The 12,703-nt window shown below is 37.8% G+C and overlaps 1 pseudogene; it reads right to left on the bottom strand.

The window, feature by feature from the left end:
• Positions 1 to 1,490: 1,490 nt before the first annotated feature.
• On the bottom strand, positions 1,491 to 2,112 carry LOC133763699 (dnaJ homolog subfamily B member 6-like; annotated as a pseudogene).
• Positions 2,113 to 12,703: the final 10,591 nt, after the last annotated feature.

The raw sequence follows: 12,703 nt of genomic DNA, 5'->3' as shown, positions 1-12,703 counted from the left end.
TGAATAATTTCATGCTACATATGAGGAAACATAGATTAACAAAAGTTAAAATACTTGACAAGTTTGTGTATTGCTGTGTGACAGCAGGGGTTTGGACATGCTTGCTCCCAGGGCCCAAGCTTCTATATACACTACATGCTGTCTTGAGAGAGAATAAGGAAAGCCAACTTGTCTCCTAACAGCCAAAATTATAACTGAGAGTTAGTGAGACTTTGACTGCCTAAGAGCACTTATAGTTGTGGGAAGTATAAATTCCATGGGAAGGATGCAGCAAAAGGGTTATTAGATATCCCACCCTCTGGTGCATGCCCTCATCACTCTACTTAAACTCTGGCTTTTATTCACACTCTTTTTCTGCTATAAAAGGATAGAGTAGCTTTCCTATTTTCTACTATAATATTTTTCACTTAGTTCCATTTTATGATTGCCAATAACTTCCCTTTTTCCATTAAGTATATTTACCACACTTGTGTTAAATTCTCTTTCCATCTGTTCCAACACATTTGCTTCAGTAGGTAAATGCTAATCAGTTGTGGATTATCTCCTTTTGAGTAAATTGCCTCCTCTGGTGTCTGGTTATTTTGGCTTGTGAAATCATGCTTCCCTACAGATTTAGCCAGCTTATCTGGTCATGGAAACTGAGACAGTTTCAAAGGTCAGTCCCTTCTTTGTCATTACCACAAAGATTAAAGAGCAGAAAGCTGATGAGTCTCAGGGTGGAGAACCCTGACACCAACAGAACTACTGCTTTTGCTTCATACCATCTCACCAGACAATTCCTCTTGCCAGAGTTTGCTTTGTAAACCCTTATTTAGGGAAAAGCTTCATTGGGAAGAGACATATCCCCAATTTGCAAGATACAATAATGAATCATTAGATGGGAATACATTACGAGAAATGTGTCATTGAATGATTCCATCATATGAAAATCACAGTGTACTTATGCAAACCCAAATGGCAAAGAACAATCACACAACATGACCTCTTCATGCCATCAAGAGGTTCAATAAACATGAAATGTATAAGACTGACACTACCTGGCTCACATTTCAAACACCATGGAAAGTAGATCCATGCTGGTGTTAGTATACAGTTTTGTCCTACCTCTACTGAAGAGTCACAGCTCACCTTGGATTATGTTTAATAAGAAAGCATTTGATTTAATAAGAAAACACTGGTACCAATATGCCAGTGTTATGTTGTCTCAACAATAAACTCAAAAGTCTATCACAAATAGGTGCTCCAATGAACTGTTTATAAATACTTTAGGTGCAATTTTACTGAAAGTCAAGGTTTTTTTTTTAATTCTTCAAAAAATGTTTCTGTTAATAATCAAATGGTGCTTGTAATAGTTTAACATTTCTATTAAATGTGTGCATTGAAATACTTGTTATCCAAGCATAGAAGCTCCTCCTTACCATTTATCATTAAGGACTTTAACTGGCCTTGTTCTTTGATTTCTACTCTTTTTTGGCTATTCTCAACAACTCTCATTGTAGTAGTTTTTCTGCCATTTCTGCCCTAACTATTTCAGTAGAAGATGATATAGTTTGAAGTTATCCATCCTTTATCACCAGATGACATGGAAGAGAAAGAAGTAAGGTCTCAGCGACTCTGTGACCCAAATGTAGTAAATCCTGCATCAAAAAAGAAGAGCCCCCTGCAAACAATGGAAGGCCACTGAAGGCAGAAAAAAGTTAACCCTGGGCTTTGACTTTCTTCTCCTGGGGGACTCCCTCAGTTCCAAAAAATTTAAATGGACCTTCAAAGATGTTGAATAAAAATGGATCCCTTAACTAAAAATTACTCTGAAAACATCATCTAGGTTGTGGAATATGAAGCCAAACTCAAATGGACTATCAAAATGACCTCCACCTCCTCCTCCTCCACCATTTATCCTGCTTTGCCATATTTGTCATAGGTAGCCCAATTTGTAGCAACAAATACCACCTCACATGCCTCAGTGATTTGCTTGAATTTTGTCTCTACTTCTTCTTTAATCTCAGGATTTTTATCTGGGTGCCACTTCAGTACCAGTTTCTGATATACCTTGTTAATATACTCAGCTGAGGCATATCTATGCATGCCTAGAACTTCATGGTCATCCAACATCTTTTTAACAGGTTGTTAGAACAATCTGAGGGTGAAGGTGACCTTTAGCAGCAAGCAGCAGAGGCAGGGTTAGAGGGCAGCTGCCCAGTCTCCTCTGAGCTAGGGCATAGCTGTGCTGGTGACGGTAGTGGTGGGTCCTTGTACTTTTCTCAAATGGTTTCTGATGTGCCTAACAATTCTTTCAGAAACTAATCTTAAGGAAAATAAATTGATACATATGAAAAAATGTTTAAGGCTGTCCACTATGGTGATATTGTTAATAATTTGGAAAAAACTGAGTGATCAACAGGACATTGGAAAAATAAAGTCTGATATGAAGTGCAGCATAATGTCCAGTCATAAAAATTATATATATATATACATATACATATACACATATATATATTGGGGAACATAAAATATACACTCTGTGTTTGTTAAATTGCATTTGTAATATTCTTTCACTTATGCAAAATCAAAGTCAGAAATTTAAAAGAGATCTAGCCCATATATAGAAAAAATATTACTAATGATTGCTTCTGGGTGTTGGAATTTTAAATTTTGTTTTTCTTCATTTTTGTTTTCTTTTCTACTTGATATGTGGACATCCATTGCTATGACCATCTTCATGAACAGAAAGAAATACAAATCTATTTTCATTTTTTTGAATTAAAAAATACTTCTATAAATATGCCCCAATAATGAAACCACAGGTTCAACTTCTCTGAAGACTTAAGTCCCATTCATATAGTGGCAGGGGTTTCAGAACAATCTGCCTCAGACTTTCAGCATCATTTGCTTGTTTCAAAACTTTACAGCCACTTTAACCCAAGAGTTCAATAAAATAGGCACGCTCATTTAGAGGAGCAGAAGAAGCACTAATGATCCTGGGAAAAGAGCAGCCCTTAAGCTTTGTCCCTGGTAACCCAATGTTTGACCACCAGGGGCAGAGAGGACCACCACAAGCTGATGAATTATTCATGATCTTAACTGCTTGCAGGGGCATTATTTATGCTGCTATTTCCTGTGTTTGGGCTGACCAGTGAGTTGACATTAGGTAGAGAGTAAGGGTTGGCAGTGAGCATAAATGTTGTCAAGGTTGAGTGATGGGAGAAGGAGCCAAAAATTAGTCAAATATCTTGCTGAGGCTTCATAGCTTTATGATCTTGAAATTCTTAAAGTCTGGAAACTAAGTGAGCTAATGGTCTCCCCTGGAACAAAATAACTTTTGGTATTGGTGAGAAATGAACAGATGTAGTTTCCAGAGGCACCAGGAAAGGATCAACACTACAGCCAAACACGATTATTGAAGTTTCCTAAAATGAGAAGACAATGAATTTAGGACAGCAGAACTTGGAGGCAGCACAGTATCAATTTATAATAAATATAAAATACATTTATGTTTTTTATAAATTTTAATAAATCTTATTTTTCACTATTAAAAGAGAAGAAGTTTAGAATAAGGGACAAATTTACTTCACAAAGCATCTTGTATCAGGAAGCTCAAAGAAGCTGCCACAACTTGACAAATGGACTGAACAACCCAAGGAAATCATTCGATTTCAGAATGAATTTAATGACTAGTAACTGAACTTAGATATATTCTCCACCATCTTCCAGACACTATCTTGGAAACTTTGCATACTTTATATCATTTATTTCTCACAGAACAATATTATAGGGAAATTATCTCCAATTTAATAAGTTAATAAGAAATGCAGATTAAAGAGCACAAAATATACCAGTTTATGATGGTACAACTTAGTATTTTTCAGCTTTGTGAATGGTACAAAGGTAATATTCATATACATTTGTTAGAACTGTACATTGATTTATTTATTTATTTTATTTAAGCAATACAACTTCATGCATTTAATACATACAGATTTGGAAACACAATGATTCTTCCCCCTGCAATCTTCCTCTCACCTATACCCCTTTATTCATCCTCCCTCTTCTTTTCCCATTCTTATTTTTTACTGAAATCAGTTTTCAGTTAATTTTGTACTCATAAGATTAAACCTACACTAAGTAGAGAGGCCACCGATTAGTATGAAGAAAAAAATAAAGAACAAAAGCAAACAAACAAGAAAATCATTGTTCCCTGACAGTCAAGGCCAGGGCTGTTCAAAACCACTGTTTCTCAAAGGGTCAGTTTTGCTCCTATTGATTACATTTTAAGTACTCTATTAGTTACTACAAATCAGAGAGAACATATGGTAATTGTGTTTTAGTGACTGGCTTGTTTCACTAAGTATAATGCTTTTCAGTTGCATTCACTTTGTTGCAAATGACAGGATTACACTTTTTATCATTGTGTTGTATTCCATAATGTATACATACCATAATTTCTTTATCCATTCTTTATTTGATGGGCATCTAGGTTGTTTCCATGTCTTAGCTATTGTAAATTGAGCTGAAATGAACATACAGATATGTTCATTCATATGTTGATTTCATTTTATTAGGGTAAACTCCCAGGAATGAGAAGGCTGAGTCATATGGTAGCTCTATATTCAGCTTTCTGAGATATCTCCATACTGTCTTGCACAGTATCTGTGCCAGTTTACATTCACATCAATAGTGGATTAAGGTTCCTCTCTCCCCACATCTTTGCAAACATTTGTTGTTTGTTGATTTCTGTATGACAACCATTCTGACAGGGAGTGAGGTAAAACCTCATTATGGTTTTGATTTGCATTCCCCTGACAGCTATTGATCCTGAGCGTTTTTTCATGCATCTGTGCCCATTTGAATTTCCTATCTGGAAAAATGTCTGTTCAAATATTTTGCCCATTTCCTAATTGGATTGCTTGTTTTATTCTTGTTGAGTTTATTGAGCTCTTTATAGATTCTGGAAGTTAATCCTTTGTCAGTTGTATTCTTTGAAAAATCTTTCTCCCATTCTGTCAGTTGTCTATTCACTTTGCTGAGTGTTTTTTTACAGTGCAGAACCTTCTTAGTTTGATATAACCCCATTTCTTAATTTTGGCTTTGATTGCCTGTGCATCCGGGGTCTTTTTCAAGAAGTCTTTCCCTATGCCAATGTCTTGAAGGGTCTCCCCAGTGTTCTCTAATAATCTGATGGTATCGTATCATAGATTTAGGTCTCTGACCCATTTTGAGTGAATTTTTGTGTAAGGTGTAAGGTGTAAGGAGTAAGGTATAAGGTGTAAGGTAGGGATCTTATTTCATACTCCTGCATGTGGATATCTAATTTTCCCAGCACCATTTGTTGAACAGACTGTCTGTCTTGGCTCTAGAGTTGATTTTTGCTCCTTTGTCAAAGAGAAGTTGATTGTAGATCTCTGGATTTATTTCTGGGGTTTTATTTTTCACCATTGATCTACACATCTGTTTTTTGACAGTACCAGGCTGTTTTGCTCATAACTGCCCTGGAGTATATCTTGAGGTCTGGTATTGTGATGTTTCCAGCTTTGTTTTTGCTGTATTAGTGTGCTCTAGCTATTCAGGTCTCTTGTGTTTTCATATGAATTTTAGCATCTTTTTTTATCAAAGAAGAATGTTGTTGGTATTTTGAGTGGTATTGCATTGAACCTATAAATTGCTTTCAGTAGTATGGACATTTTGAAGATGTTGATTCTTCCAATTCATGAACATGGAAGACTTTCCCACGTTTTACGTCTTCTATTTCTTTATTTAATGTTTTGTAATTTTTATCATAGAGATCTTTAACTTCCTTGGTTAAATTTATTCCAAGATATTTAAATTTTTTATATAGTAATTGTGAACAGGATTGATTTTAGAAGTTCTTTCTCAGCTATGGAATTGCCTGTGTATACAAAGACAATTTTTTGCATTAATTTTATATCTTGCTACTTTACCAAATTCTTATATGAACTCTAATAGTCTCTTCATAGAGTCTTTTGGGTTCCCAACATATAAAATCATATCATAAGCAAATAGGGAGAGTTTGACTTCTTCCTTCCCTATTTGTATCCCTTTGATTGTTTTTTTCTTTTCTGATGACTCTGGCTAAAACTTCCAGGGGTATATTAAATAGGAAATATGAGAATGGGCATCCTTGTCTGGTTCCAGATCTTAATTGGAAAGCCTACATTTTTCCCCATTCAGTAGCACACTGACTGTGGGTTTGTTATAATTTGCTTTGATTATATTGAGGAATTACCTTCTATATACAATTTGCTTAAGGTTTTCATCATAAAAGGGTGTTGAATTTGGTCAAATACTTTCTCTGCATCTATTGAGATAATTATGTGGTTTTTGGTCTTCAGCTTGTTAATGTGGTTAATCGCATTGATTGATTTTCAGATGTTGAACTATCCCAGCATACTAAGAATAAATCCCACTTGATTCAGGTGAATGATATTTCTAATGTGTTTTTGGATTCAATTGGATGGTATTTTCTTGAGGATTTTTTGTCTATGTTCATCAGGGATATTGGTATATAGTTCTATTTCTCTGTTATATCTTTTTCTAGCTTAGGAATTAAGGTGATGCAGGCTTCATAGAAGGAGTTTGGGAGGATTCCTGCCGTTTCAATTGTTTTAAGTAGCTTGAGAAGAATTGAGATTAGTTCTTTGAATGTCTGTTAAGCTTCAACAATGAACCTGTCCAGACCTGAGCTTTTCTTTCTTTGTTATTACTGATTCAATCTCCATCTTGGTTAATGGTCTGTTTGGGTATTCTGTGTCTACATCACTCAATAAAGGTTGGTTGCATGTGTTCAAGAATCTATCCGTTTCTTCTAGGTTTCCTGATTTCTTGGCATATAATTCTTTGTAATAATTATTTATGAGTTATTTTTATTTATATGGTATCTTCTGTTGTTACATTTTCTTTTTCATCTCTGATTTTGTTGATTTGGGTCTTTTTTTTGTTAGTTGGGCCAATGGTGTGTCAATATTGTTTATTTTTTTAAACTTGCTCTTCATTTCATTGATCTTTTGTATTGTTTTTTGTTTCAAATTTGTTTATTTCTTCCTTAATTTTAATTCTTCCTTCCCACTTACTAATTTGTGGTTTGGTTTGTTATTTTTCTTCTAAACCCTTGAGATGCACTGATAGCTCATTTATTTGGTGACTTTCTAGTTTCTTGATGTAGGGACTAATTGTGATAAACTTCCCCCTTGGCAAACTGTTGAAATCTTTGCTTAATATATACTGAACTGATCTTCTGTATATAAAGAGAATTGAAAATGAATCTTGATGTTAATGGAAGGGGAGAGGGAGCAGGAAAGGGGAGGGTTGTGGGTGGGAGGGAAGTTATGGGGGGGGGAAGCCATTGTAATCCATAAGCTGTACTTTGGAAATTTATATTCATTAAATAAAAGTTAAAAAAAAAAACTTCCCCATTAACACTTCTTTCTCTATGTCCCCTAAGTTTTGATATGAAGTATTGTCATTTCATTCATTTCCAGAATTTTTTTAATTTCTCTTTTGATTTCTTCTATGACCTACTATTTATTTAGGAGCATGCTGTTTATTCTCCATGTGTTTGCATATTTTCTTTTTTTTTTATTTTTTTGACAGGCAGAGTGGACAGTGAGAGAGAGAGAGACAGAGAGAAATGTCTTCCTTTTCCATTGGTTCACCCCCCAGTGGCCACAGTGGCCAGTGCACCGTGCTGATCCAAAGCCAGGAGCCAGGTGCTCCTCCTGGTCTCCCAGGCAGGTGCAGGGCCCAAGGACTTGGGCCATCCTCCACTGCACTCCCAGGGCACAGCAGAGAGCTGGACTGGAAGAGGAGCAACCGGGACAGAACTGGTGCCCCAACTGGGACTAGAACCCAGGGTGCTAGTGCCGCAGGTGGAGGATTAGCCTATTGAGCCATGGCGCCGGCATGTGTTTGCATACTTTCTTGATATTTTTAAGTTGTTTGTTTCAAGCTTCAATCTATTGTGATCAGAGAAGGTGCACGGTATGATTTTGATTTTTTTTTAATTTGCTGAGATGTGCTTTATGGCCTGCTGTATGGTCTTTCTGGAGAAAGTTCCATGCACTGTGAAATGAATGTGTATTCTGCAACTGTGGGGTGAAAATTCTGTAGATATCAGTTGGTCCCATAATGTCAATTAGCTCTGTTATTTCTTTGTTGATTTTCTGTCTGGTTGATCTATCCATTGATACAAGTGGGGTTTTGAAGTTCCCTGTTTCTATTGTATTGGAGTCTACATCTCCCTTTAGATACATTAACAGATCTTTCAAATAGCTAGGGGCCCAGTAATTGGGTGCATATAAATTTATTATAGTCACATTTTCCTATTGTATTGATCCCTTAATCATTATACAGTATCCTTCTTTGTCTCTTTGAACAGTTGTTGTGTTAAAGTCTATTTTGTCTGATATTAGGATGGCTACACCTGCCCTGCACATGGAATATCTTTTTGTCATCCTTTCACTTTCAGTCTACATGCATATTTCTTGGTGAGGTGTGTTTCTTGTAGGCAGCGAAAATATGGGTCTTATTTTTTAATCCATTTGGCCAGTCTGTATCTTTTAACTGGAGAGTTAAGACCATTTACATTCAAGGTAACTATTGATAAGTAGCTACTTGGCCCTGTCATTTTTCTGTGAATATTCCTATCATTGACTTTGGATTTCTTTTGTACTTTTACTGGGAGATTTTCTGTCTTTGAATTCTTTCATGATGATCGATTTCTTCTTGTGTTTCTGTGTGCAGCACATCCTTTAGCATCTTTTGTAAGATGGACACATGGTGACAAATTCTTTCAAATTCTGTTTGCTATCAAGGTCTTTGTTTCACTTTCATTCATAAATGAGAGCTTTGCAGGGTAAAGTATTCTATGTTGACAATTTTTTCTCTTAAAATTTGTATTATATCTTGCCATTGTCATCTAGCCTACAATGTTTCTGAAGAGAAGTCAACTATGAGTTAATTGGAGAAATTCTGAAGCTAATCTGGCATTTTTTAATGCACATTTTAGAATCTTTTCTTTTTGCTTTGCTGTGGAAAGTTTGACTATGATGTGTCATGGTGAAGATCTTTTCTGGTCATATCTGTTAGGCATTCTATGTGCTTCCTGTTCTTGGACCTCCTTTTCTTTCTCTAAATTGTGGAAATTTCATGTAATTATTTCACTAAGTAGACCTTCTATTTCCTTCTATTTTTCCACTCCTTCAGGAACTCCTAAGATCTGTATGTAGGGTCATTTTATAGTATCCCATACACCTCCAATATTGTTTTTAAATTTTTTAATTTCTTCTTCTTGTGTTTGGTCTAACTGTAAAATTTCCAGGAATTTGTCTTCTAGCTTGGATATTCTTTCTTCTGCCTCACCAGCTCTGTTGTTAAGGCTTTCCACTGCATTTTTATTTGATCTATAGAATTATTTATTCCTAGTATTTCATTTTGATTTCCCTTAAAATCTCAATTTCATGCGCAAATTTTTCATTCCTATCATATATGGTTTTCTTTATCTTGCAGATTTGCTTCTGATTGCTTTTGAGTAATCCTATGATTAATTTTTTGAATTACATTTCTAGCATAATCTCTTCTTCACATTCTAATATTGAATTGTGGAGGTCATAGTGTCTTTCTTATTTTTGTTTGTTGAATTTTTGCATTTATTCTTTGGCATTTGGTAGTATGTTTCCTCTCCATTCTGGTGTTTATTTGTCTTAGAGTTATGCCTCTGAGGCTTAATGTAATGTATATGCTTTCAGTGAATACCAAGAGGTGTGTGGTGGGTGTGGCCAGGGAGTTCTGGTCAGTGCTTCAGGATGGGGCAAATATCCAGGGTAACACACAAGTTGGGCATGGTAGCTTTCCTCTGGTTAACTGGATAGAGAGGAATGGTCACCTCTGTTGGTGTGGCCACTCCTTCTTCAAGCTGAGGAGTGCCCAGGGGGTAGCTCCCAGTGTGTTCAACACTCATCAGCATTGCCATATGACCCTCACATGTGACCTGCACAGCCCCTCCTGTGAGCACCATTTCCTCTGTTACGAGCTTCTCTAGGCAACCAAGGATCTCTGAGAGTGTGCTACAGCACTCTGTGTGATTGACCAGAACCCAGCTACACCTTGTCTCCTCTCATGCAACCACAGTGTTTTCTCAGTCTCAACACTCAGGGCTCTCTGAGTCAAGGAGTGCAAGTGGAACTACTCCAACCCACCAGCCCATCCTGACTGCATTTGGGACTGAGGCACTCCCAGGGCTGCTGTCCAAGTGTGTTCTAGTCTCCTGGATCAAGTCCTGTCCTCCCAACCGGATGCAACATCAATGTGATATGTGGGTTTTTCTCTCTGGGAAGATCTCTGGATCACAGGGGTGCCATGCACAATACCCATCAGCCACAACCCTGCTCACTTCACTATTGTGCTGGGCGCGTATGAGAATCCCACAGGCAGCACTCCCTTCCATAGGGATGGCTCTCCTACCCCTACTGTTGCCAGATTGATGCAGCTGGCATGGAGGAGACCAATCCCATCAGCTTCTCTTGCACTGCTGTGGATGCCATAGCCAACTGGGTAGAGGGCAACCCCAAAAATTTCTGTGTGTGCGCAAACAAGCCGGGGCAGCCATTACATGCCAATGTCCAGAAATGGTGCCAGCCCTCCCTGGCTGCAGGTCACTATAGTAAGAGAGAGGAGGGGTGAGAGAGAGATGCACCACTTTTTTTTACCTCCTCTGTGTGAGCAGTAGCCCACTCTTCTGAGGGATCCTGGCCAGACTCAAAATGGTGCCATTCACTAAGCTTTCCCTCCCACTGTAACAGCAGTGGTGCAGGCCATGGAGTCCAATCTCACCTAGGTTGCTAGAGTGGGTGCCTTCTTTCCCAGATCCAAAGCTGCTGGGTCTTCTGTTGTCTCACTGCACCTTGCTGCATGTCTGCACTTTGAGCACAAGTTTGGGCCATTTCTACTGCTTTCACAGGATCTCCCACTATAGTGTCCCCTGTAGCTTTACCCTGAAAGTGTACTTTCTCCACTTTTTTTATATTGATTTAGTCCTGTACAAATCAGAACACGATGCTGCTATTTCATCATCTTTGAAGTCTGTACATTGAATTTTGAATTTTGATCTTTTTTCCTGGTTAGTGATATGCTATCAAATACAAGATGTGGGCAGTGGCATCCAATCTTGGCTCCCAGTCAACCATGTGACCACAGGGTAAACAACTGATAGTTTATAGTGTGCTGTGTTGCTAACCTATGATGTTCAGCAGCTTAGGTATATTAAATGCATTTTCAACTTATGATATTTTCAGCTTATTATGGGTTTATCATGTTGGCTCTATTATAAGTAGAGGAGTTTCTGTAATTATCTTGGCCAATGTTCAAAACCAGTTGAAAAGGTTCACACCCAGGTTCAAAACTCAGGTCTATGTGGCTGCAGGAATTCAATAGATGCATACTTTACTCACTTTTTGTGTTGGCTCCTAAACATCTTTCTTTGGCACAAAATGCTATAAATTAATAATCTTTAGTGCAATCTCCATAATAAGTCTCTGGTTTGAAACTCCAATGACTTGATTGAGTTTGCTTGCTAGGCATGTCAAGCCATCAGCTGCGGACTACAAATTGCTAGTTATCTGCCCAGTGTCCATTCTTTCCTCCTTTTTCTTGATTACACTTCCTTGGAAAAGGCTGGCTCCACTTCAAGTCCAGAGATAAACGTAGTTTATCCAAATCAGAGGGGATGTGATCTGAAGAGTGCATTTCCAGGTTCTTGTTTGGAATGCTGGTATGCAGATAAACCCAAAGCCTGTAACTTCTATAGCCTTTTGACCACCAGGCAGGAGATCCAGTGTAGCATGAAGCTGACACAATAAAAAGTAGAACTTAAAATAAAAGAAGGAAGAAAAGCCCCTAAAAACAGCATTAAACAACTGAATCAATCACACCTATCTGGATCTCCCTGTTGTGCATATCAACATTTCATTATTAATTAAACTAGTACGAGTTCCGAAATGTTTTCTAACTAATATAGAATTTTGTGCCAGAAATAGAATGATAGAAGTGGCCAGCGCCGTGGCTTAACAGGCTGATCCTCCACCTTGTGGCGCCGGCACACTGGGTTCTAGTCCCGGTCGGGGCGCCGGATTCTATCCCGGTTGCCCCTCTTCCAGGCCAGCTCTCTGCTATGGCGCGGGAAGGCAGTGGAGGATGGCCCAAGTCCTTGGGCCCTGCACCCGCATGGGAGACCAGGAGAAGCACCTGGCACCTGACTCCTGGCTTCAGATCAGCGAGATGCGCCGGCCGCAGTGGCCATTGGAGGGTGAACCAACGGTAAAAGGAAGACCTTTCTCTCTGTCTCTCTCTCTCACTATCCACTCTGCCTGTCAAAAAAAAATGATACAAGTAATAAACCTACAAATTTAGTATTGGCTGTATGGAGAAGTCGAGGTGAAGGCCAGTAAGAACTCTTTGATCTTAAACTGGTGAATTCGTCATCTTTGTTGCTTGATTATGAAATAAGTGATTGTACTAGAGCCTATTAATAAGATTATCATTGAGCTTATTCCCAAAGTAGAACATACTTGAGAATGAAACCAGAAGATGTTAACAACTATGCAATTATGTCAGTGTAAATATTCACTCTTTAGGTTTCAGGTTTTTTTTTTAACTTTTATTTAATGGATATAAATTTCCAAAGTACAGCTTTTGG

Source organism: Lepus europaeus, chromosome 7 (assembly GCF_033115175.1).
Source record: "Lepus europaeus isolate LE1 chromosome 7, mLepTim1.pri, whole genome shotgun sequence".
Lineage (NCBI taxonomy): Eukaryota > Metazoa > Chordata > Mammalia > Lagomorpha > Leporidae > Lepus > Lepus europaeus.
This window is presented reverse-complemented; position numbering and strand designations above follow the sequence as displayed.